This window comes from Panthera tigris, chromosome A3 (assembly GCF_018350195.1).
Source record: "Panthera tigris isolate Pti1 chromosome A3, P.tigris_Pti1_mat1.1, whole genome shotgun sequence".
Taxonomy (NCBI): Eukaryota; Metazoa; Chordata; class Mammalia; order Carnivora; family Felidae; genus Panthera; species Panthera tigris.
In genome coordinates, this window is record NC_056662.1 from 118778615 (window position 1) to 118805701 (window position 27087).

General features: G+C 43.9%; 2 long non-coding RNA genes across 2 annotated transcripts; both read right to left on the bottom strand.

The window, feature by feature from the left end:
* Positions 1 to 4234: 4234 nt before the first annotated feature.
* LOC122237066 lies at positions 4235 to 5928 on the bottom strand. The gene is made up of 2 exons (XR_006215273.1): positions 5669 to 5928; positions 4235 to 4419 (listed from the first exon to the last, which is right to left on the bottom strand). It is a non-coding gene; the product is annotated as an uncharacterized LOC122237066 (long non-coding RNA).
* Positions 5929 to 13151: 7223 nt separating this feature from the next.
* Positions 13152 to 25887, bottom strand: LOC102967053. Its single transcript, XR_001511002.2, has 3 exons — positions 25676 to 25887; positions 25411 to 25522; positions 13152 to 13287 (listed from the first exon to the last, which is right to left on the bottom strand). It is a non-coding gene; the product is annotated as an uncharacterized LOC102967053 (long non-coding RNA).
* Between the last annotated feature and the right edge of the window lie 1200 nt (positions 25888 to 27087).

Sequence of the window (27087 nt, forward strand, 5' to 3'; positions counted from 1 at the left end):
GGATCCAGTAGGAACCCTCACCAATCTACAGGTTGTATATTTACATATAAAAATGTAAATATGTAAATTAACCATTTGTTCATGTCTTAAAGAAAAAAGAATCATCCAAGGCAAAGGATAATTATTTTCTAATAATTGGCCATTCAACTAGGCATTAAAGTAATAACTGCTCAATTCGCACTACTTAAAAAATGAGAGCAGCAAAACACAAACATAGTAGTTCTCTTTTAACATGAAGATATACAGAGTAAACTCCTGGGTGCATCAATGCAAAATGGGCTACAAGGCACACATGAGCCATCACAGGAACTGGAATTTTTACAGCAGCAAAAGTCAGAGCGCTGAAGAGCAAAGAAGGCTTTAGGTAAATTGAGAGAGAGAGAAGAGGGGAGAGCATAAGGTATGGCAACTTGACCTGCATGAGACGGTTGGAAAAATCACAGAAGCACCAAAAGTAAGAAGAGAACAGAGAGAGGAAAAAGTCACTTTCCAGAGGCAGAACCAGGGGAGGCGAATGCTTTAACCCTTTTCCAAGCCAAGAAATTTGAAGCTACACTTGTGACTTACAAATTTATAGACTCATGGCATGACGTGATGGAGTCACAGTGATCTGATCTTGAAGCCCTGGTCCATCTCACTTAGCTGGGTCATTTTTTTTTTAATTTTTTTTTTAATGTTTATTTATTTTTGAAGGAGAGAGAGACAGAGTGTGAGTGGGGGAGGGGCAGAGAGAGAGGGAGACACAGAATCGGAAGCAGGCTCCGGGCTCTGAGCTGTCCTCACAGAGCCTGATGCGGGGCTCGAACCCACGAACTGTGAGATCATGACCTGAGCCGAAGTCGGACGCTCAACCGACTGAGCCACCCAGGCGCCTAGCTGGGTCATTTTAAGCAATTACTAATCAAACTGAACTTCAGTTTCTTCATCTGGAAAGTAAGGTTACCAGGAGCTACCAAATCAAGTGATTGTGAAGATTAAAATAATCCATGTAAAGACCCTGGCAGTGGGGCTAGCAGTCCCTTAAACGTCGATTCTCCTCCCCTGGTAAGATGTAAACCATCTAAGGAACTGCTGCTGTGTCTCCTGTAATACCTAACCCAGAGTCTTACATGTACCAGGGGCTCAATACATGTAAATTCAATTGAATCACATCTGCATTAGAGGAAATCTTGGAAGGCATCTCGACTAATTCCCTGCTCCATGCAGAAATGCCCTAGCCAACCAGTGGTCTGTCCAGTCGTTGAGCACCACCAGTTAGCTTGCTGATGCCAATAGGACTGATTACAGCGCTTGGTATTTCATAATTTATTTTGAGAGAGTATGAGCAGGGGAAGGGCGGATAGAGAAGGGGACAGAGGCTCTGAAGCGGGCTCTGCACTGATAGCAGTGAGCCTGATGCGGGACTCCAACTCACAAACCGTGAGATCATGACCTGAGCTGAAGTTGGATGCTCAACAGACTGAGCCACCCAGGTGCCCCCAGTGCTTGGTATTTCTGACGGAAAAGTGTTCCACACATTGAGTCTAAGTGTGCTTCCCTGTAACATCACCTATTTGTCCTAACTCTGTGCTCCGGAGCAACACAGAGGGAACTTTCCCTCACATTCAGATGACAGCTCTTCAACTATTTGAAGATAACATTGGTATTTTCCTCTAAGCTGCTCCAAGCTAACTCTCTTCATATAAGATGACTCTCAGATAACTATCAGTACTACCATTTTGGTTTGCATATGTCCCTCCAGTGGAATGTGGCACCCATAATTGAGCATTATTTGAGTTAAGGACGTGGCCCTGTGGAAACGCCCAGATCAGGCTACCACTAACAGGTTATAGAAATAAGGGCCAATTGGGATACTCCCTAAGACTGAGGTGATTTGGTACCTGATTGAGAAGAAACTACCTTCCAGATCAACCTTGCCTTGTAACCATTCTTTTGTTTTTAATTAATTAATTAATTAATTATTTATTTTTTATTGAGAGAGAAACAGAGAGACAGAGTGTGACCAGGGAGGGTCAGAGAGAGAGAGAGAGAGAGAGAGAGACAGTATCCAAAGCAGGCTCCAGGCTCTGAACCGTCAGCACAGAGCCCGACGCGGGGCTTGAACTCACGAACTGCGAGATCATGACCCAAGCCAAAGTTGGACACTTAACCAACTGAGCCACCCAGGTGCCTCATAACCGTTCTTTAAGTTACTAAACTTTTCAAAAAATTTAGATAAAAATCACCTCTTACATACACAAATTGAAAATAAACAAAGGAGGGAAATGACGATTCACAGGAGTGTAAGAATGTATGAAGAGTTGTTTAAATTCACTCGTAATCAGAGAAATTCAAATTAAAACAAGATAGTATTGGGGCGCCTGGGTGGCTCAGTCGGTTAAGCGTCCAACTTCAGCTCAGGTCACGATCTCACGTCCGTGAGTTTGAGCCCCGCGTCGGGCTCTGGGCTGATAGCCCAGAGCCTGGATCCTGCTTCCGATTCTGTGTCTCCCTCTCTCTCTGCCCCTCCCCCATTCATGCTCTGTCTCTCTCTCTGTCTCAAAAATAAATAAACGTTAAAAAAAATAATAATAAAAAAAGAAAAAAAAAGAAAGAAAGAAAAAAATTAAAAAAACAAACAAACAAGATAGTATTTTCTGCCCATCAGAATGACAAAAAATTAAAAAGACGGATAATACCAAGTGTTGGTGAGGATAGGGCGGGACAAGAACTCTTGCCGTTAGCTAGTGGGAATGCAATCTGGCCCAGCCATTCTGGAAAGCAATGAAGCAGTATTTAATAAACGTTGTACATGCCTATGACCCCACAATACCACTCCTGGGTGTGTCCATGAGAAATCCTCACATAGGTTCATCACGGCTTTGTTTGTGACAGCTATTGTTGGAATCAATCTAAGCATCTGTTACCGGGGTGGAGTAAATAAACTGTGAAGGATGCACATTGAAGTAGTCCGGATCACAAAGGGTTAGCTTGGTTTGAAAGCTGGCTAATATGACAACTCAGACCCAAGGCTACATTGTTATCACTTCGGTTCGCTGATAAACTAGAAAACAAGTAAAGCAAAGAACAATGCTTTCCTAGTTCCTCCCAGAAACATGCCCAAATTCTGGTGATCAGTGCAGGCCATTTAGAGGGAGAAAGACGGATCTAATGAGTTCAGAGTTGGGACTAAGTTTTTATAGGATTAGGCTTGGTGAGGGACTGGGTCAGCATTCAAGGGCCTATAATCTACCATGTAAGAAAATTCTTTGTTGTACTATTGGGCCAGCCGCAGGCCTGTCCATGGCCTACCCCACATGCTATAAAATACTGTATAGCAATATTAAGCTAGTAACTAGCTGCACATTCAGCAATTAGAACAAAGGAAACAGAAAATGATTTATAGTACAATGCCATTTGTGTAAATTAAAAACATACAAAACTATATTACATGAGGTTTCACACATATTTAATGATGTACATCAAATACATTACAGAGGGAACCTGGAAAGGTAAGGCAATGACAGAGGAAGAGGGGAAAAATATGAAATAAAATGGGAGGAACCTTGCACAGATTAGAAATGTCAGGGGTGCCTGGCTCAGTCAGTTAAGCATCCAACTTCGGCTCAGGTCATGATCTCACAGTTCGTGAGTTCAAGCCCCACATCAGGTTCTCTACTGACAGTGGATCTTCTCTCTCTCTCTCTCTCTCTCTCTCAATCTCACAAAAATAAACATTTAAAAATACATTAAAAGTTTTCAGTGTGTAAATAAATGAGGAAAGTGACTCAGTGCTTTGCCTCCCAGATCCAAATTTTTTTTTTAATTTTTTTTAACATTTATTTATTTTTGACATGAACATTTATTTTGGCATGAACAGGGGAGGGGCAGAGAGAGAGGGAGACACAGAATCTGAAACAGGCTCCAGGCTCTGAGCTGTCAGCACAGAGCCCGACGCGGGGCTCGAACTCACGGACGTGAGATCATGACCTGAGCCGAAGTCGGATGCTTAACCGACCGAGCCACCCACGCGCCCCTCCCAGATCTAAATTTTTAAACAAAAGTGAAGAAGGGATTCAATTGTACAGAGAGATACAGAGATAGATGAAATTAATACTGATACTTCTCATGGATATTAGAATAATAGCAAAGTGAGAAAAAAAACTGTAAGTATTTGGTTTGGCTTGAAAAAAGAAGATTCTGGCTGTTTGTTTCTATGTCTAATTACCACATAATATAACAACAGTAACGCACATTTAAAATTTGTGACAGATTTATTTGATCACCTTGATTCATAATGGAAGCTCAGACATCATGGAATTGTCTGTTCACGAAGCTTGGAGCTCAGCTCTCAGCGGTCACCTGTCAGCCCTCACCCAGCCCCGCTTCCAGCTCTTCGGACTAAGTACTCAGTTATCTGCAGGCTGTCCCATCTCTTTCCTGGAGCAAGAGAGAGGATAGAAGCACGGGGTGTCAAAAACCTCCATGCTATAGGGGCGCCTGGGCGGCTCAGTCGGTTAAGCATCTGACTCTTGATCTCAGCTCAGGTCTTGATCTTTAAATTTTTTCTTTTTAACGTTTATTTATTTTTGAGACAGAGAGAGACAGAGCATGAACGGGGGAGGGCCAGAGAGAGAGGGAGACACAGAATCCGAAACAGGCTCCAGGCTCTGAGCCGTCAGCACAGAGCCCGACGCGGGGCTCGAACTCACGGACCGCGAGATCATGACCTGAGCCGAAGTCCGACGCTCAACCGACTGAGCCACCCAGGCGCCCCTCAGGTCTTGATCTTAGGGTCTTGAGTTGAAGCCCTGCGTTGGACTCCATACAGGAAAAAAAAAAAAAAAAAGGAAAGGAAAGGAAAGGAAAGAAAAAAGAAAAGAGAAAAAAAAACAAACAAAAGAGAAAAGAAAAAAACCTCCATGCTACATACCAGTTGAGTCAGACACTGCCGAGATAATATCTGAGTGCAGCCATCTCAAATGTCTAAAATACTCCAGGAGGAAACCGGGCCTTTGCCACGTAGCTTGTACATCCAGTATTCCCCTCACTGCCTTTTGCCTTGCCCTGGGGGCAATGGTGTCCGTGACAGCCACATGGAAGTCCTGCTTTTTCGCCTTGTCCCTACCAGTGCCAGTCCCCCACCCCTCACCCGTATTCGCACTCACGTCCTTGCGTAACAGACATTTGTCAGGTCTTTGGCTGCTCGGTACCGCACTCCCTTCCTTTGACAAGGAAACTCCCCACGGTGAGCTTCCAGTATGCAGAGCCCTCCTCCCACTGTATTTCCCTTTCCCGGCACCCGTGCCCCTGAGCACGCGTCTAGGCTGTGGGGACATGAGCTGAGCTCTACCAGCCTGAAGCACCAGCCTGAAATCTCGATACAGAGGCTGATGACACAAAAAAGAAGGCACAGGGGGGAATGTCCTGAGAAGGCAGTGGGGCCCAGCAGCAGCACCTGGTTTCCAGGGAGGCTGTGAGCCCCAGCAGGACAGTATCCCAGGTCCAGGGCTGCCCACGCTGGTGCTGCAAGCTGAAGCACCTCTTTGGTGTGCAGGGGGCAGTGATGGCCCCTACCCCCGTGCCATCTGCAGGTGCAGCCTCGTCTCTGTCCCCTCATCCCTTAGCCTGGTTCTCCAGCCTTCCCGGTAACTCTGAGAGCTTCCCAATAACCCTTCAATGCACTTACTTTCAGGTTCTATCTGCGAAAGCCAGTTTGTGTTGCAACCCAGATCCCTGACTGTCACACTCTCTTCTGGCAGAACTCCTACAGTGACTCCAATTTTGCCTGACGTGCCCATCATGTTCCACTTTCTCTTTCTCATCTTCTGCTGACCTTGCCCCGTGGACCTGCCATACCTCTGCTCAAACTTGGCCCGTGTCCACCAGTCTGTCTTATAAGGCTGCTGTACCTTTGATCTCTCTTTCCCATGACTCCATGGCCTCCCTCTCGCCCCCTCCCTAGGACTCAGGCATCCTGAGGTGTCCGGGTGGTCATCTTAACCCTGTTGTGATGTCAGCACTGGCCTAGTGCTGAGAGGGGAGAGATTCCTTAGATGCTACAAGAAGTGTCACTAGGAGGTAAGAGGGGCACACAGGCAGAGAGATGGGAGGGTAGCAAGACTGTTCTTATTCTTATTATTTAATTTAATAATACAGATTGTCATTTACTGAGTTCCTGCACTGTGCTGGCCCTTTAGAGCATGACCTCACATTAATACTTGAAAGTAGGGACTATTATAATCCCCATTTTCAGAGGAAGAAACGAGAGTTTGAAGAAGTTCGGTTGCCTGACTAGCTCAGTCTGCAGAGCATGTGACTCTTGATCTTTTTTTTTTTTTTTTAACGTTTATTTATCTTTGAGAGACAGACACAGAGCACAAGTGGGGAAGGGACAGAGAGAGAGGCAGACACAGAATCTGAGGCAGGCTCCAGGCTCCGAGCTGTCAGCACAGAGCCTGATATGGGGCTCGAACTCACAAACCATGAGATCATGACCTGAGCTGAAGTCCCAACACTCAACCAACTTAGCCACCCAGGCGCCCTGTGACTCTTGACCTTGAGGTTGTGATTTCAAGCCCCTCATTGGGGGTAGAGTTCACTTAAAAAAAACAAAACAAAAAAACAAAAAAACAAAAAACCAAAAAAACAAAAAAACAAAAAAACAAAAAAACAAAAACGGGGTGGGATGACTTTGTGGCTCCGTCGGTGGAGCTTCAGACTCTTGATTTCAGCTCAGGACATGAGCCCAGAGCGTGGGATTCAGCCCCGCATCGGACTCCGTGCTGAGCGTGGAGCCTGCTTGAGACTCTCTCTTCTTCTGCTCCTCTCCCTCCTCAAGCTCTCTCTCCCTTTTCCTAAAATAAAAAAATAAAAGAGTTTGGGGGAGCCTGGCCGGCCGAGTCAGAAGACCATGCGACTCTTGATCTTGGGATTGGGAATTTAAGCCCCAGGTTGGGTGTAGAGGTTAGTTACATGAATAAAGCGTTAAAAGTTTTTGTTTTAAGTTTGAAGAAGTTGAGAGGGATGGAATGGATGATGCCTGGGATCTCCTGCAAACTAACTAGAGGGGTGGGAGATGAATCAAGATTGACCACAGGCTGGTAATTACTCAAGCTGCATAATAGATATGTGGAAATTCATTGTACTGTTATGTCTAATACGGATACATTTGAAATTTCCCACAATTAAAATTATGTTTTACTTTCTTTTAAGCTAAGAAACTTGAATAAAGCTATACAGATAATAAGTGATAAGGTTGGGTTTTGATTCCAGATCCGACAGACCTCAACACCTGCTCTCTTAACCTCTATCCTGGATTCTTGACAAGGAACCTGAAAAGATCTAAGAGGAAAATCTTAATGATCTTCAGAGGATTCAAAAGGAATCCACAAGAGCCTGGGTGGCTCAGTTGGTTGAGCATCTGACTCTTGATTTTTGGCTTAGGTCATGAGCCCGGGGTCATGGGATTGAACCCCAAGTCGGGCTCTGTGCTGAGCGTGGCACCTGCTTAAGGTTCTCTCTCTCTCTCTCTCTCTCTCTCTCTCTCTCTCTCTCTCTCTCTCCCCCCCCCCTTTACCCCTTTCCTCCACTGGTTCTCTCTGTCTCTCAAACAAACAAAACAAAACAAAACAACAAAACAAACAAACAAAAAAGGGGGGGGGCATTAAGAGACCTCTTGGCTAATTTCGGCTCCTGTTTTCCAGGTATAATTTTGGCAAGGATCAACAGAGTATAGCCAGATATTAATTCTCCATGCCTAGAGCTTATTATGAAGAAGATGCCCTCATTTTCTCTGCCTCTTTCTGAGGAGGTACAGAAGCAGCCCAAGAGAGAGTCTTTGGCAGCCAAAGTTTTCTAAAAACACCCAGGCAACAGCTGTCCTTGGGCTGTCACCTGACTTGCCAGGCCCTGAGTCAGCGCCACTCCCCCGGCCCAGCCCCCACTGCTGAGCCAGATATGACTTGTCCTTTCCTGGCTGGTCTGAACCGGTTGGGCCAGCCCAGCCCAGCCCTGCCCCATCCCAGCTTCCTCCTCAGTGGATGGCTTCTTGTTCCCTCACTCTTACCTGGGGTTCCCACCTTGGCACCTCCCTTGTCATCCAAAGCAGCAACCTCCTGCCTGAAACTTGAACCCTGAAGGGAGTCAAAAGACCACCTCCCAGCTGTTGGAGACGTGGACAGGACCCTGGACTCTTCCCAGGACAGAAAAAAAATGAGCTGGACACCAGCATCTCCTACTATCTGCAAAGGAAGTCTTCCTTCTCTAGGAGATTCTAGGATTTACTTCCGGTGAAAAGCAGAAAAAATATAAAGACGCTGCTCCTCTCCTGGAGAGGAGGATTCCATCCCTAGGCTCAAGCCCAGAAGAGCCCGCGTCTGGGGAAATATGAAGACCAATTTGGTCTCCAATGGAAATATGGAGACTTAGGGATATGTGACCTTGGGCTAGTCACTAATGTCTCTGAGCCTGAGTTTTGTCATCAGTAAAATAGAAATCGAAATCCCTACCTTGCAGGTTTGTTGTGAAGGCCCAACAAAGTAGTGCATGTAAAGCACTTAGTAAGGGCACAGCACACATCGGTTTCCTTCCCCTAGCCTTGACATTGCCTTCACCTTGCCTTTCCTGCTCACATTGGGCTGATAGCAAAGGTTTCAGGCCTGTGACCAAGCCCTGCTCTTGTGTCTTGATTCCGGACATTCGCACCTAGTTGCTACTGATCATTGAAATCAAAACTCCAAGCATTATTTTTTTTAATTAGGAGTTTTGATCCATCTGTCCATGTGGATTAATGTTGGTTCCAAGTACCCATGTTTCTTTTCCAAAACACCCGAAGGTCATTTATTTTAAGTGACCTAATTTTGAAATGTATAGCATCAAACTATAACTCACTATAGTTTGTCCCCTACCATAAAGCTGGGCCAGTCACACTCCAAGGGCACCCATATGACCCAGGCCATGACAGTCAAAATCTAACCCCGAGTTGTTGTTGAAAGGCAAAGCTTGCTAACTTGGAAGGTTGTAATCCTGTAGACATCGGCGGCCATCTTGCCACCACTTGTAAGAAGTCTGCCTGAGAAAGAAACCAACATAGAAGATAGAGAGCAGAGCTGAGAGATGGAAAGAAAGGATTCTTGGATGACATCATTGGAGCCACTAAACCTAGCTTTGCCTAAAGCCAACAACCCCTGTAATTTTTGGCTACATGAGCCAATACATTGTATTCTTTTTATAAACCAGTTGAAGCTGGATTTCTGTCACTTGCAAAAGCACTGACTAATACAGTGTGTTTTGGGTTGAGCAATGGAATGCATAATCTAAAATGTTGTGTTTCACGTAGAATTTTTGTATAATCATACTGTGTATGCTGCACTATTTTTATAACAACATTATTATTTTCTAATGTTTATTTACTTTGAGTGGCGCAGGGGCAGAGAGAGAGAGAGAGAGAGAGAGAGAATCTCAAGCAGGCTTCACACTCAGCATGGAGCCCAGCTCGGGACTCGGTCCCACTACTATGAAATCATGATCTGAGCTGAAATCAAGAGTCAGACACAACCGACTGAGTCACCGAGGCACCCTATAAAACTTTATTGAGATCTAATCTACATACCATAATGTATATTAAAGTATACAATCCAATGATTTTGGGTATAGTCACAGAGTTGTGCAACTGTTACTACAATCATATTTTAGAGCATTTCATCACCCCCAAAAGGAACTGTATCTATCAGCAGTGACTCCCCAACACCCACCTCCCAACCTTCCTTTAACCCCTACCAACCACTAATCTACTTTCTGTCTTTATTAATTTGCCTATTCTGGACATTTGGTATAAATGAAATCATACAGGGGCGCCTGGGTGGCTCAGTCAGTTGAGTGTCTGACTTCGGCTCAGGTCATGATCTCACAGTTGACAAGTTCGAGCACCACGTCGGGCTTTGTGCTGACAGCTGAGAGCCTGGAGTCTGCTTCAGATTCTGTGTCTCCTCCTCTCTCTGCCCCTCCCACATTCATGCTCTGTCTCTCAATAATAAATAAACATTTAAAAAATTTTTTAAATGAAATCATACAATATATGGCTTTTTATGACTTACTTCTTTCACTTAGCGTAATGTTTTCAAGGCTCACGTATGTTGTAGGATGAATCGGTACTTCATTCTCTCTTTTTTTTAAGTTTATGTATTTATTTTGAGAGAGAGAGCACAAGCAAGGAAGATACAGAGGGGGAGGGAGAGAGAATCCCAGGCAGGCTCCACACTGTCAGTGCACAGCCCAATGTGGGGCTCGAACTCATGAACCATGATATCATGACCTGAGCTAAAATCAAGAGTCAGACACTTAACCGACTGGGCCACCCAGCTGCCCCAGTACTTTATTCTTTTATGGGTAAATAATATTTCATTTTATGGATACATCACATTTTGTGTGTACATTTGTCATTGATGTATATTTGCATTGTTTCTACTTTTCGGTTATTATGGATTATGCTGCTATGAACATTTATGTACTTATGTTTTTGTGTGAATATATGTTTCAGTTCTCTTGGGTACATACTTAGGAATGGAATTGCTGAGCCATGTGATAGCTTCATGTTTAACTTTTTGAGGAATCGCCAAACTATTTTTTCAAAGTAGCTGAATGAACAATATTAAATTCCTACTAGCAATGTCTAAGGCTTCTAGTTTCTCTACATCCTCAGCAGCACATGTTATTGTCTGTCTTTTTAATTTTAGCTATCCCAGTAGGAGGTGAAATGGTATCTCATTGTAGTTTTGATTTGCATTTCCCTAATGATTAATGATGTTGAGCATTTTTCCATGTTCTTAGTGCCCATTTGTATAGCTTCTCTGGCAAAATGTATATTCAAATTCTTTGCCCAGTTTTCAACTGGGTTGTCTTCTTTATTTTATTTTATTTTATTTTATTTTATTTTATTTTATTTTATTTTATGTAAGCTCTACACCTAACATAGGGCTTGAACTCACAACCTTGAGATCAATCAAGAGTCACATGCTCTACTGCCTCAGCCTATCAGATGCCCCTGAGTTGTCTTTTTAATTTGTAGAAGTTACTTATATGTTCTGGATACAAATCTCTTATCAAATATATGATCTGTAAATATTTTCTCCCATTCTGTGGAGTTTCTGTTCATTTTCTTGATGGTGTGTGCACTAAAGCCCAAAAGTTTTAAATTTTGACAGTCTAATTTATCTTTCATTTTTTTCTCTCACTCCTGCTTTTGGTATCATGTCTTAAAAACCATTGCCTCAGACAAGGTCAAGAAGATTTACTTGTGTATTGCTTTTTAAGAATTTTATAGTTTTACCTCCTACATTTAGGTCTATGATCCATTTTGAGTTTTTTTTTTTCTCTCTTTTCTTTTAATATGACGTGAGGTAGGGGAGCCTGGATGGCCCATATATATATGGTGTGAGGTAGGGGCCCAATTTCATTTTTTTGCATATGGATATCCTGTTGTCCCAGCACCATTTGTTGTATTCTTTTTCCCATTGATATATTATTTTTATAAGCATGTTTCACTCAGAATAATATTGATGTGAATTTACATTCTCTGAACACACCCCATTTGCTTCTGTCAGCAATATTGCATGCTAAGGACTGGGAGAAGAGTGATCATGTGTGGGCAATTAAACATTGACCACAGAATGTGATAAGTATTTGTACAATGATGCCCAAAGTTTGGTGTGCATCATAATCATTTAGGGAAATTTTTTTAATGGGAATCTCCAAGCCTCACCCTAACCCACTGCATCATAACTTCCTGGAGGCAGGGTGGGGAGATAGGTGAAATAGATGAAGGGGATTAAGAGGTACATACTTCCTGAGGTACCTGGCTGGCTCAATCAGAGAGCATGCAACTCTTGAACTCAGGGTCCTCTATTCAAGCCCCACATTGGGCATAGAGCTTACATTAAAAAAAAGGGGGGGGGGGAAATGCACTTCCAGTTATAAAATAAATAAGTCATGGGGATAGAGAGTACAGGATAGGGAAGATAGTCAATAATATTGTAATAACTTTGTGCGGTGACAGGTGGTAACTACACTTAGCATGGTAAGCACGTCCTAATGTATATAATTGTCAAATCACTATATTTACACCCGAAACTATACGTTTATATGTCAACTATACTATAATTACATTTTTTAATCTATAAAAAGAAGTTAACAAAAAAGATAGGTAATAAAGCCTAAAAAGATTCTACAGTTCAGAAACAAACAAAAAAAGGAATTTCCTGGTAACATCCTGTTTATACCATATATAGAATCACACAATATTAGAGCTGTAAGACCCCATAAGACTACACAATTTACCTCTTCATTTTTTAATTATATAACCAGAAGATGATTGGCTTTTACTTGTACTGCCTGTACACACCATATACATCAAGGCCAGACTGGGCACTTGTTTGTCTCCTCCTAATACATTCAAATTCAAGAGTATTTATGACTGGGGGCGCCTGGGTGGCTCAGTCGGTTAAGTGGCCAACTCTTGATTTTGGCTCAGGTCATGATCTCACAGTTTGTGAGTTTGAATTCTGAGTCAGGCCGTGCACTGATAGCATGGAGCCTGCTGGGGATTCTCTCTCCCCCTCTCTCTCTCTCTCTCAAAAATAAACTTTAAAAAAACTATTTATGACTAATGACATTATACTGAAAGTTTCATGGGAAGATGGAGAAGAGGACTGCATCGCATAGCAAAGCTTAACTAGATCCCTTCTTTTGTCTTGCTAGACCTGTTCTTTTTCAAAGTTTTCTCCATTGCGGAGTCTCTTCTCTCCATCCCTCCTACTACCCAACTTCTGAAATTCCCTTCTTTTTTCAAACCATTCAGCTGTGTTATCAAGTTTTTTCTTTTTTTAATTTTATTTATTTATTTTTTTTAGTAATCTCTACACCCAATGTGGGGCTCAAACTCACAACCCTGAGATCACGAATTGCATGCTCTAACAACTGAGCCAGCCAGGTGCCCCTGGTCTCAAGTTTATATAACACAGTCAACAGAGTAAAAGCCCACTAGTTACTTAAAAAAGCAACCGACTATCTTTCCTCAGGCTGCTTGGGAAAGTAGGGAGGTGTCTCAGGTCACTCTATGGCGATAGAACCATATGAGGATTTCCCACTTATTAAGAACAAGACAATGGGCTAAGTATCAGATAAAATGACTTATTTAATGTCCGGTAGCTCATCAGTGGCAAATCAGGTATGGAACTTTAATTAAAAGGATCGAAGCACAACTTCTGAGCCACCCATATTTATCGTCTTCAATTTCTTTTGCTTAATAGCCTGGAAACACATGGAAAAGGTGTTATTTCATTTTCTAAAGATAAATTGAGATAGAGTGACAACGAGTAACTTTTGCAACCAGAATAGTAGAAGGTTTCAGTCTGGGACCCAGAATTGTTCATCTTTAGCAAGATATGTGAATTATAGCCAAAAATCTCATTGGGAAGCCACAGTGGAAAATGTAACCAGCAAGGGACACTCTGTAATCCTGGGCACAGTAATGTGAGGGAAAGCCTTAAAAAAAAAAAAAGAAAGAAAGAAAGAAACATTAGGACTGATAAGGCTTGCTGAGAAAGGGGAATGGGGCAGACTGTGTTTCTCCCACATTGACAGGAAAAGATGGCAGCATTGGGCAAGGCAGGATCCTGTTTGGCAAGGAACGTCTGTCCTCATGTAGGAAAGCATGACTCATCAGGGTGCCCCAGCTCAATGACACAGTCTCTTAAGATCTTCCAAGTCCCTTTAGTCCAACTCTGTATTTACCAAGCAACTCTCAGATCCACTTTTGGCTTCCGCAGCACGCCTTCCCACAGAGTAAAGAATGTGCTGACTGGGGTTTCTTCAGATCTATTGTCAATTATATTTTACAGGATGAATGAATAAAGCTGCATCTGAGCTCTTTCTCGTGGGCTTGGTGGAGAGCGAGTTTGTTCATTCAACATTAATTCAACAAATATTTATTGAGTGTCATCTATGTGCCAGGCATTGGTCCGAGCACTGGTGATACAAGTCAGATAAGGTCCTATCCTCATAGAGTGCTCTCATTAACAAGAGGTGACATGTAACAAAACAAACAAATCAATAGATAATTTCAAATTGTGATACTCCCCACCTAGGGTTACTGAACTCCTTCCAACAGGCTCAGCTGTACTCCGGGTTCTGCAACCCTCCCCCTCTCATCTTTCCCAGGTCAACTTAAGAAGCTTTAGCCCAAGGCCAGAGGCCTCAGCATGAAATTTCCTCTCTGATCTGTCCTGGACCCTGAGAATTGAGTTTCAATAACTAAAGACCCACAGCCTCCTTTACCACCACAGCGCTCTAGACCATGGACCTCCATCTTGTTTCCTACCCACAACTTGATAACCTCATCCATTTGTTCATCCAACAGACACTTTCTGAGTTCTTACTGAACACGAAGCATTTTGTTTGGAGCCGGGGATTCAGAAATGACTAAGACATGGTCCCCGCCCTCCAGTTCGCAGTCCAAGGAAGAAGATCCACATGTATGGTTCCCCTGCTGCTTCTATGGGCTAGGAGTGACAAAAATGCAGGGTGACTGTGTGGATAGAAGAGGATCCCTAAGTCATACTGGAGAGAGGTATGATCAGGGAAAATTTCCCTCAGGAGAGGATCTTTAAATTGAGGTTTTAGGGGCGCCTGGGTGGCGCAGTCGGTTAAGCGTCCGACTTCAGCCAGGTCATGATCTCGCGGTCCGTGAGTTCGAGCCCCGCGTCAGGCTCTGGGCTGATGGCTCGGAGCCTGGAGCCTGCTTCCGATTCTGTGTCTCCCTCTCTCTCTGCCCCTCCCCCGTTCATGCTCTGTCTCTCTCTGTCCCAAAAAAAATAAAAATAAATAAATAAATAAATAAATAAATAAATTGAGGTTTTAGAGAGTTTTTTTCCTACGTAACTTCGATTGTATTTTCTTTCCAAAAATAACAAATGTTGCAACTTTAGAAAATACAGAAAACGAAGGGCATTGAAAGCCACCATTGATAACAATTTGGTGGTATGTACCTTCCAATCTCTTCACTATTTGAGCTTGGTTTTGAAGTGAAAAACTTTGAAGGCAGGGAGGAGAAAGTATTTGGTAGAGGCAATTGTCCTTAGGTTGCCTTTAAAATCCAGATGTAGGGGGGGTGCCTGGGTGGCTCAGTCGGTTGAGGTTCAACTTCGGCTCAGGTCACGACCTCGCGGTCTGTGAGTTCCGGCCCCGCGTTGGGCTCTGGGCTGACGGCTCGGAGCCTGGAGCCTGCTTCATATTCTGGGTCTCCCTCTCTCTCTCTCTCTGCCCTCTCCCTCTCATGCTGTCTCTCCTGTCTCTCAAAAATAAATAAACACTAAAAAAAAAAATAAAAAGAAAAAGAAAAAAAAAAAAGAAAATCCAGATGTAGGGCACCTGGGTGGCTCAGTCGGTTAAGTGTCCAACTTGGGCTCAGGTCATGATCTCACGGTTGTGAGTTCGGGCCCCACGTCAGGCTTTGTGCTGACAGCTGGGAGCCTACAGCCTGCTTTGGATTCTGCGTCTCCCTCTCTCTCTCTGCCCCTCCCCCACTCATGCTCTGTCTCTCTCTGTCTCAAAAATAAATAAGCATTGGGGCGCCTGGGTGGCTCAGTAGGTTGAGCCTCCGACTGTGACTCAGGTCATGATCTCGCGGTCCGTGAGTTCGAGCCCCGCGTCGGGCTCTGTGCTGACCGCTCAGAGCCTGGAGCCTGTTTCAGATTCTGTGTCTCCCTCTCTCTCTGACCCTCCCCCATTCATGCTCTGTCCCTCTCTGTCTCAAAAATAAATAAACGTTAAATAAATAAATAAATAAATAAGCATTAAAAAATAATAATAAAATAAAAAATAAAATCCAGATGTCATTTTAAAAATAAAATAAAATAAATAAATAAAAATAAAAACAAGACTTAATAGGTAAAAACACAAATATATATCTAGGTTTTGTTCACTGAAATCCTGTTGGCACCTGGCCACAACATGAAAGATAGTAGTTACTCGACATGTACTGGTGAGTTAAAAAAAAAAACAAAAAAAGGAATAAGATGTAAATGGAAAGATGAACCTTTGAAAATTAAAGCATAAGAATGTGATTCCTTCTCTGAGGCCCAACATCTGCAAAATTGAAAAGAGAGGATCCTGGAAAAGGGCCATGCCGGGCTGAGGTCTCTTGTCATTTGTTAGCAAATTTTTATTTTATAATTTGTGATTTTGTTATCACGCTCTTTGCCTAAGCAAATGTCACAAAATGTTCCCGTTATATGTTCTAGAAGATTAACAGTTTTAGGTCTGTGATCCATTTTGAGTTTAGCATGAGGTATGTGTCAAGGTTCATTTCTTTCCATACAGATATCCTTTCGCTAGAGTACTGTATGTTTAAAATACTATCCTTCCAGGGGCACCTGGGTGGCTCAGTTAAGCGTCCAACTTCAACTCAGGTCATGATCTCATGGTCCGTGAGTTCCAGTTCCGCATCGGGCTCTGTGCTGGCAGCTCAGAGCCTGGAGCCTGCTTCAGATTCTGTGTCTCCCTCTCTCTCTGCCCCTCCCGCACTTGTGCTCTGTCTCTCTCTGTCTCTCAAAAACAAATAAATGTTAAAAAAAAAAAAAAAATACTATCCTTTCAATGCAATTGGATTACCCTGGAACTTTTGTAAAGAAATCAGCTGATCTGATGAGTGAGAGTTTATTTCTGGACTCTGTTATGTTCCTCTGATCTATATCAGGGGTCAACAAATCCTGCCTACTCTGGCTTTTTACATAAAGTGTTATTATAATACAGCCACACCCATCCATTTCTGTATTCTGCCTGGCTGCTTTCAAGCTACAGTATAGTTGAGTACTTGTTACGGAGACCATGTGAACTGCAAACCTAAAATATTTACTATCTGGCCCTTTAAAGAAAAAGTTTGCTGACCCCTGGTCTATATTTACCCTTATGGGGAAACCACACTCTCTTGACCACTGAAGCTTTACAGTAATTTTTTTTTTTTTTTGTGAGCTCTACACCTAATATGGGGCTTGAACTCATGACCCCAAGATCAAGAGTTGCATGCTCTACCAACTGAGCCAGCCAAGCACCCTCTTCTAGTAAGTCTTTTTTTTTTTAAATTTTTTTTTTTTAACGTTTATTTATTTTTGAGACAGAGAGAGACAGAGCATGAACAGGGGAGGGGCAGAGAGAGAGGGAGACACAGAATCTGAAACAGGCTGCAGGTTCTGAGCGGTGAGCACAGAGCCCGACGCGGGGCTCGAACTCATGGACCGTGAGATCATGACCTGAGCCGAAGTCGGACGCCCAACCAACCAAGCCACCCAGGCGCCCCTCTTCTAGTAAGTCTTGATCAGACAGTGTAAGTCCTCCGGCTTTGGTTTTCTTTTTCAAAATATTTTAGCTAGTCTAAGTCCTTCAACTTTCCATATAAATTTTACAATAGCCTGTCAGGGCACCTGTGTGGCTCAGTCAGCTAAGCGTCCGACTCTTGATTTCAGGCCAGGTTACGATCTCATGATTCATGGGATTGAGCCCCACATCAGGCTCTGTGCTGACAGTGCAGAGCCTGCTTGGGATTCTCGGTCTCTCTCTCTCTCTCTCTCTCAAAATAAATAAATAAACTTGAAAAATAAACACATAAATAAAAATGGTTTGTCAATTCCTCAAAAGAGACTGTTCAGATTTTGACTGGGACCACATAAATCTAAAGAACAAACCGGGAGGATTGCCATCTTAACAATATTGAGCCTTCCAAACTATAACACTATCTTCTCTATTTAGTTCTTCAACTTCCCTTTGCAATATTTTATTGTTTCCAGTCTATAAGTCTTTCTCCAAATGTATTCCTATGTGAGCTTTTTTAATGTTATTATGAATGGAGTTGACTTTTAAATTTTTATTTTCTAGTTACTTGTTGCTGGTATATAGAAATACCATCGATTTTTATATATTGACTATGTACTATGTCCAACTGGCAAGTTTTATTTACTGTAGTAAGTTCTTTTTGGTAGATTCTTAAGGGTTTTTTTTTTTTTCATTCACAAACAGTGCCATCTACAAATAAAGACAGTTTCACCAAATACAGAATTACTCAAGCTTTCAATTTCTTTAATTTAGTTATTTTATTAGTTGCCAGAAAGGGAGAGTTTAAACTTCCAACTCTGGTTATGGAATTGTACGTTTCTCCCTTTAATTCTGTCAATTTTGCTTCAATTTTGATTTTTCTCTTGAGAATATGTTTTATTTTCTTGGTCTTTTATTTGCAAGCAATTTTGGATTGCTATTTATATGAATGTTATGAATGTGAATTTGTGGAGACACTCAGACTGTTATTGTGATGGTCACTTTTGTGTGCATGCTTGACTGGGTCACTGGGCTTAGATATTTGCCTAAACATAATTCTGGATGTTTCTGTGAAGGTGTTTTTTGGATGAGATTAACATTTAAATGGATGGACTTTAAGCAGATTATCCTCCATAATGTGGGTGGGCCTTATGCAATCAGTTGAAGGTCTTAATAGAACAAAGACTGATTTCCCCTGATGTAAAAGGAATTTTGCCAGCAGAGCTACTTCTCTATAATCAATCAATTTCTCTCTCTCACTCCCTCCTCCTCTCTCCCTCTCTTTCGCCCCCTGTCCACACACAGACACACATACACATACATACTTTGTTCTGTTTCCCTGGAGAACCCTGACTAATTAATACAGATGTTTTTCACCAATGAGTATTATTTCCTTTGTTTTAGCAGGTGATTTTCTTGGCTAGGCTGGAACGGCAAATCCCACATCTTGTGCAGTATCTTCATTCTTGTTTCATGCAAAGTGTGGTTCAAGCATCACTCAGAGATACGACCGTTTGGAGAGCTCTCTGGTTCTGTTCTTTTTTCTTTCTTTTTTTTTCAGTTTATTCACTTGTTTGTTTGTTTGTTTGTTTAGTAATCTCTATACCCAATGTGGGGCTCGAACTCACCACCCGAGATCAAGAGTCATATGCTTTTCCGAATGAGCCAGCCAGGAGCCCTTGGGTCTTTTTTTCCCCAGGGTTCCACTCCGGTCAGTTGTCGCTATTTTCCTGGCTTCTTCTTTTCTGGTTTCTCACATCATAAAACCTGTTTTTTCCTGTGAACCTGGCTGCCTTCTGTGTACAACATAGGATGCGTTTCACCCTGGGCTAAACGTCTCGAAGGTGAGAGCTTCTTTGTACACCTGCACCTGTCTCCTTCTGCTCTCCCGCCACCACCTGCAAGATACCAGCTTCAGCCTCCGTCCAGTGTGCCTTTGGGTGGGCTGCGTGCGTGAGTCAGTGAGGTGGGTCAGAGAGGTGGGGGGTGGGGGGGTCCATCTGATTCTGTTCTTGCTCCGCTATTTTCACGGAGTTCCTTTTGGTATTAAGCTCTGGGTTGATCACTGTTTTCTGCAGTGAAGAGTCACATGGTAAAATCTTTATCACACTTGGAAGTAGAGTCTCCGCCTTGGTATTTCTGAAAAAGTTTATCTCACCTTCATTACTGAGAGATATTTTTGGGGGCGCCTGGGTGGCTCGGCCGGTTAAGGGTCTGACTCGATTTCGGCTCAGGTCAGGATCTCACCGGTGGTTCGTGAGATGTAGCCCTGCTTTAGGCGATGGGCTGACAGCACAGAGCCTGCTTGGGATTCTCTCTCTCTCTCTCTCTCTCTCTCTCTCCCCCTACCCCATGAGCACGTGCTGTCTCTCAAAAAATTTCTTTTTAATATTTAATGTTTATTTATTTTTGAGAGAGAGAGAGAGAGCGAGCTAGCATGTGCGCGGGCATGTGGAGGAGGGGCACAGAGAGACAGGGGACAGAGGGGCCAAAGCGGACTCTGCACTGACAACAGCAAGTCCAATGCAAGGCTTGAACTCGCGAAGCACGAGATCATGACCGGAGCTGAAGTCGGGCGCTCAACCGACCGAGCTCCTCAGGCACCATAACATGGTTTAAAAAATAATTTTAAAAGGGGGAAAAAAAGAAAGATATTTTTGTTCTTGGTTGGCAGTTTTTCTTTCAGTGGCTTGGAGGTGTCTCTCTATTATCCTCTGGTTTGCATGTGGCCAAGAAGATGTCTGCTACAGTCCTTATCTTTGTTCCTCAGCACAGAGTGTATTTTCCCCTCTGGCTGCTTCTAGCATTTTCTCTTTATCATTGTGTTTTAGCGATTTGACTACAATGCGCCTTGATGTGGTTTTTCTTCATTTTTTTCTCTGAGTGGGGTTGTTGAGTTTCTCTGATTTTTGGTGGGTTTATAGTTCTCGCCAAATTTAAGTAATTTTCAGCCATTATGTCTTCAAACACGTTTTCTGTCCTCTTCTCACCTCATCCCCTCTTTCCGGGACTCCAGGTACACGCACGTGAGGCCCTGAATGCTGCCGCCACTCACTGATGTTCTGCTTATTTTTTTATTTTTTATTTTATTTAATTTTTTTTAACGTTTATTTATTTTTGAGACAAAGAGAGACAGAGCATGAACAGGGGAGGGGCAGAGAGAGAGGGAGACACAGAATCGGAAGCAGGCTCCAGGCTCTGAGCCGTCAGCCCAGAGCCCGACGCGGGGCTCGAACTCATGGACCGCGAGATCGTGACCTGAGCTGAAGTCGGACGCTTAACCGACTGAGCCACCCAGGCGCCCCTTTATTTTTTATTTTAGAGAGAAAGAGGGAGTGAGAGCAGGGGAGAAGGGCAGAGAGAGAGAGGGAGAAAGAATCTTAAGCAGGTTCCACGCTCAGCACAGAGCCTGACACGGGGCTCAATGCCACAAGCCTGGGATCATGACCTGAGCCAAAATCAAGAGTCAGACACTCAACTGACTGAGCCACCAAGGCGCCCCAATATTCTCATTTTATTTTTAAAAACATTTTTTAATGTTTATTTATTTTTGAGAGAGAGAGAGAGAGGGAGAGAAGCAGAACATGAGTGAGGAAGGGGCAGAGAGAGAGGGAGACACAGATGCAAAGCAGGCTCCAGGCTCCGAAGTGTCAGCACAGAGCCTGACATGGGGCTCGAACCCACACACTGTGAGATCATGACCTGAACTGAAGTCAGACGCTCGACTGACTGAGCCACCCAGGTGCCCCAATATTCTTATTTTAGAGATGAATCTTTTTTTCCTATCTGTGTTGTGTTTTGGATTTTTCTGTTGCTATGTTTTCATAGCCAAGAATGCTTTCTTATTTAATGTCTGATCTGCTATGCTATTAATTCCATTCACTATATTTTTCATCTCTAGAATTTTGATTTGGGCGTCTTGTAGATTTTCTATTTCACTCTTCCTGATGCTCATGCTGTCCTGTACCTTCTGGAATATATGGGATATATTTATAGTAGCTGTTTCAATGCCCTTGTCTCCTATTAGCTGTATCATTTCTGTTTCTGTTTCTACTGATTGATTTTTTTTCCTGCTTATTTGAGTGACAGGTAATTTTTTATTAGACACCAAATATTTTGTGGGGTTTTTTCCAGTTTTATTGCTGTAATTGACGTGCAATATTGTGTACGTTTAAGGTGTGAGACATAATGGTTTAATACATATGTATATTGTGAAATGATCACCACAAGAAGTTTAGGTAACATCCAATAAACACTGCTTTTTTAACAGGCTAGTGATTGGACAAGTGTAGGTTATGCTGTGGTCCCCGCAAGCAGCTGCCATCTGTCACCACACAGCCCTATTACAATCCCACCGACTATATTCCCCATGCTGTACCTTTTATCCCTGTGACCTATTCCTTCCATACCTGAAAGCCTGTATCTCCCACGCCCCCTTTTCCAGTTTGCCCACTCCCCCACCCCATTCCCCTATGGCAACCACCAGTGTATTCTCTGTATTTATGGGGCTGTTTCTGGGTTTGGCTTTGTTCATTTGTTTTGTTATTTTATATTCCATATAAGTGAAACCATATGAGATACCAGATATTTTGAAGTTTATATTGTTGGGTACCAGAATTCTTTTATTTGAGAGAGAGAGAGAGAGAGAAAGAGCACGGGAGCAGGGGACAGGGGCAGAGAGGGAGAGAGAGAATCCTAAGCAGGCTCCACACTGTTAGTGCATGTTAGCTCCACATGGGGCTTGATCCCATGAACTGTGAAATCATGACCTGAGCCAAGATCAAGAGTCAGACACTTGGAGGGGCATCTGGGTGGCTTCGTTGGTTAAGTGTGCGACTTCGGCTCAGGTCATGAGCTCTCAGTTCGTGAGTTTGAGCCTCGGGTTGGGCTCTGAGCTGACCGCTCAGTCTGGAGCCTGTTTCAGATTCTGTGTCTCCCTCTTTCTCTGTCCCTTCCCTGCTCATGCTCTGTCTCTTTCTCTCTCAAAAATAAAAAAAAAAAAACATGAAAAAAAAAAAAACCAGGGGTGCCTGGGTGGCTCAGTCGGTCAAGCGTCTGACTTTGGCTCAGGTCATGATCTCGCAGTTCGTGAGTTTGAGCCCCAAGTCAGGCTCTATGCGGAAAGCTCGGAGCCTGAAGCCTGCTTCACATTCTGTGTCTTTCTCTCTGCCTCCCCCTCCCCCACTCACACTCTGTCCCTCTCTCTTGGCTCAGGTCATGATCTCACAGTTTGTGGGTTTGAGCCCCACGTCGGGCTCTGTGCTGACAGCTCAGAGCCTGGAGCCTGCTTCAGAATTTGTGCCTCCCTCTCTCTCTCTGCCCCTCCCTTGCTCGTGCTCTGTCTCTCAAAAATAAATAAACGTTAAAATAATTTTTAACAAAAGATCCAGACACTTAACTGAGCCTCCCAGGCATCCTGGTACCAGATTTTTTTTTTTTTAATTCTTTTAAATATCTGGTGGCTTCAGTATAGGCTGCGGTTAAATTACTTGGAAATCATCTGACCTTCACAAGGCTTGCTTTCCAGCTTTGTTAGGTGAGTCCAGAACAACTCCCGGACTGGGACTCATTTGGCATGACCCCTGAGGCCATCCTCCTCTGAGGGCTCCAAGCCCCGTGTATGGGGAGCGCTTTCTGCTCTGGGTGGTGGGCACACCCACTCTTCCCAGCCTCGCACACGCTCTGGGGGCTCGTCCATCTCCTCGCCTCTACGGGGCTTCTTTTCCCAGTGCTGGGCATGTCCACAATCACACGTACCGATCGGTGCCCAGGCAAAACTTTCGAGGACATTCCTCTGCACATCTCCAAGAGTTCTGCCTCTCTCTCTGTGCGGTAGCCTGGAAGCTCTCTCTCCAGGCAGTGAGCCGGGACCCCCAGAAGACTCATCTCATCTGTTTCCCGTCTCTCGGGGATCCCTGTCCGGAGACGCCTGCCATCCAATGTCTTCAAACCATTGCTTCCTATATTTTGTTCCGTTTTATAACTGATGAAGGCAGAGGATAAATCTAGATTCTGCTACTACATCATTGCCCAAAGTCGGCGTTGCTTTTATTCTTTTAAGCAATCTTTTTTTTTTATCAAGGCGTAGCATACACACATAAACATGTACGAATCTAAGTGTGCAGCTCGATAAACTTTCACAAAATAAACACACATCTGTGTGACTATCTCCCATGTTAATACATAGAACATTGCCAGCACCGCAGAAGCTTCGTGTTCTTTTCCAGTCGCTACCTGCCCTCCCACGGTAACCATCATTCTCATTTCTGGCACCACAGTGCTCGTTTTACATAAATGGAGTCACGCAGTGTATGTATTCTTTTAGGTCTGGGTTTCTTTCACGTGACGTTATATTTGTCAGGTTCATTCACGTTGTTATGCAAAAGCAATGATTAATTCACTTTCATTGCCATGTAATATTCTATTTGATGAATATACCACATCTTTCCTTGAGTGTCTTGTTGGTGGACATTGAAGTTATTTCTAGTTTGGGCCTATTACGAATCGTGCCTTTATGATCATGTTTGCACGTGTTTTGTGTGTGTACATATGCATTTCTGCCAGAACCGCTAAATCGTAGGCTAGGAATCTCTTCCACTTTAGAAGATACCACCAAGTAGTTTTCCAAAGCAGTTATCCCAATTTACACTCTTACTAGCATTGTATGAGCATTCTAGTTGCCCCATATCCTCACCAACACTCGTTATTATATCTTTTTAATTTGACTCATTCTGATGGATTTTAGTTACATTGCCTTTCAGAACACCCCATGGGCATAATCAAACTACCAGGCAGAATGAGCTAACAGTGTGCCAGCTTGAGACTCCTAAATTTTTTTTATGTTTTTCTTTATTTTTGAGACAGAGAGAGACAGAGCATGAGCAGAGGAGGGGCAGAGAGAGAGGGAGACACAGAATCTGAAACAGGCTCTAGGCTCTGAGCTATCAGCACAGAACCCAAAGCAGGGCCCGAACCCAAGAACTGTGAGATCATGACCTGAGCCCAAGTTGGATACTTAACCGACTGAGCCACCCAGGTGCCCAGAGACTCCTATATATACGGTGTTTCTTCCCAATGTCTGTGTGAGCATTTCCCAATGCATTCAGTTGTTACATTTGTGTTCATCAACGTCATTTGAGCCGAGTTTGAAAGCTAAGTGTAAGATGATTTACCAGGTGACTATATGGTGAGAGGACAAGCAAACAAGGGCATTCTTGGTGGAGGAAGAAATATATGGGAAAGAAGTCATAAAAGGACTGTCTCAGGGCTGCCCGGTAAAATTTTGCATGATTTTTTCCTTTGTGTATGGAAATGGCACCTCTAAGAATTGTTCAGGGCACAACCCACGAAGCTGTACACAGCAGCCATGCTTGTCATGGTCAGGAATGATAAGAAATTTGTTATGAGCGGAGGGCAGAGTGGGTAGGTTAGAGAAGCAAGAGAAGTCAGATCCAGAGTTGGGGCCCCATAACCCACTGGGATCTTGCCAGAGGTTTACTTTAAAAGTTCACCCCTGGGGCGCCTGGGTGGCTCAGTCAGTTGAGCGGCCGACTTCGGCTCAGGTCACGATCTCGCGGTCCGTGAGTTCGAGCCCCACGTCGGGCTCTGTGCTGACAGCTCGGAGCCTAGAGCCTGTTTCAGATTCTGTGTCTCCTTCTCTCTCTGACCCTCCCCCATTCATGCTCTGTCTCTCTCTGTCCCAAAAATAAATAAAACTTAAAAAAAAAAAAAAGTAAAAAAAAAAAAAAGTTCACCCCACCCCCACCCCCACCCCACTACATGAAGGATTGTACAAGCTTCTTCCTCTTGGATCCTTCGGCCCTCTGAGCCAACAGGGCTGCCACTGAACTGGGGCTAAGGTGAAACCCAAGTCAGGAAGGAGAAATGCTGAGCACACTCAAGTTTGTCTTGCTACACAACTCTGGTCTCAACAAGTTGAGGAACCAACACCCTGTCCTTCCTCTCTTTGGGGCTTCCTCTCTTGCTTACAGCCTCAGCGCACTCCTCTGTCTGGTAAAACTGGGTAAACCTGGATGGGAAGCTGTGCCCCTCCTACCTGGCCCTTACCTTCATGTTTCTGAGTCACCAGGGGGTGGTTTCTGAGAGCACAAGAAAGCGAAAGGAAAATCCCAGGGTCCCCACGTATCTTCCCGACGGCCTGCCAGCATGAAGAATACCCCTGCAAAAGAAAAAGATTTCTTTGAGTTGACATTCTTTGTCCCTAAGCCCTCATGGCGCTTTATATGTCTGTCTTGTATGCTTGTTCGGGGCATTAAATGATTGAAGTAGGCCCTCCTGTTGGGCTGGAAGGAAGGGATTATCCACTGTGTACCAGAGAAGGCAGGGTCCCTTCTGGAAAGTGAAGTTCACGCTCAGGCTCTGCCTTCCTTCCAGTTACTTGGACAAAGTATGTTCCTTAAAGTAGAAACTGGGACTGATGGAGGCGTTCCAAGAAGTGTGGGAAGGAGCATCTCTGTTGGCTCTGGCTACAAAGGGAGTAGTTCTGGAGAAGTAAGTGGTAAGAAGGTAACTCCCTAAGGAGGAGGGAGGTTCCAGAACATGGAACCCAGGAAAGGGGCCCACAGTTACACCAGGATTCTGAGACTAGAGTAAATATCACGGGACCATATGTCAGTGGGAGATTTGCAGGCCCCAGGGACTACGTGAACCAGGCTATGAGTAGAAACCCTTCCAACCGAGCTTTTTTGGCTTGTTTTTCTGCTTCTTTAACAAGATTGACTTTGAAATCACCCAACAGGGATATCAACCAGCACATATAAAATATGTTCACCAGCGCTTGGTCTTATGAGAGGTAGAGAACAGGAGACACCGTTCCTGGCCTGGAGGAGGCTACTAAGGAACTAGAGAGAGAACAAGGCCCGTGAAGCCCCTAAGGAACAGCTCAACTGATAGGATTCTTTGTTTCCATTTTCGGCCAAAATTAAAATTATCATGAACTCCCCGAGCAGACACCAGCTGGGCAACAGTAGGAGTGTTAAACATCCCAGGAGAGGGGGAGGTATCCTGGGACCCAAAATTGTTCCCAGTTCATCTGTAAGTGTTGATGAGCTACGTGTGAACTTAACGGTAATATTCCTCAAAAACAAATAAACAAGACAGTAAAAGACCATAGCTGATTCAATACTAAACTATGCAGGTTGAGGGCGTCCATGGGCACCCAAGAGGCTCTAGGTGCTGAAAAAGTTCCACTGTCACTGGACTGGGGGCTGAAGGGAGGACAGGCCTTGGACAAACAGGGGACCAGTGTGGGGGAAGAGCCAAAGAAATCATCACCTTCAAAAATCACTCCCAGGGGCACCTGGGTGGCTCAGTTGGTTAGGCATCTGACTTCGGCTCAGGTCAATGATCTCACGGTCCGTGAGTTCAAGCCCCGTGTCGGGCTCTGTGCTGACAGCTTAGAGCCTGGAGCCTGCTTCTGATTCTGTGTCTCCCTCTCTCTGACCCTCCCCCGTTCATGCTCTGTCTCTCTCTGTCTCAAAAATAAATAAACATTAAAAACAACAACAAAAATCACTCCCATTTCTCTTGAATTTTAAAGTTTTCATAGAGGAGTGCCTGGGCGGCTCAGTCGGTCGAGCGTCCGACTCTTGATTTCGGCTCAGGTCCCTGCCTCGGCCTCTGCACTGAGCACGGAGTCTGCTTGAGATTCTCTCTCTCTCTCAAATTAAACACATACGAGAAAAGAGAGACCGCTGCTATGGATGTGGGTGCAAGAGGGCCTGT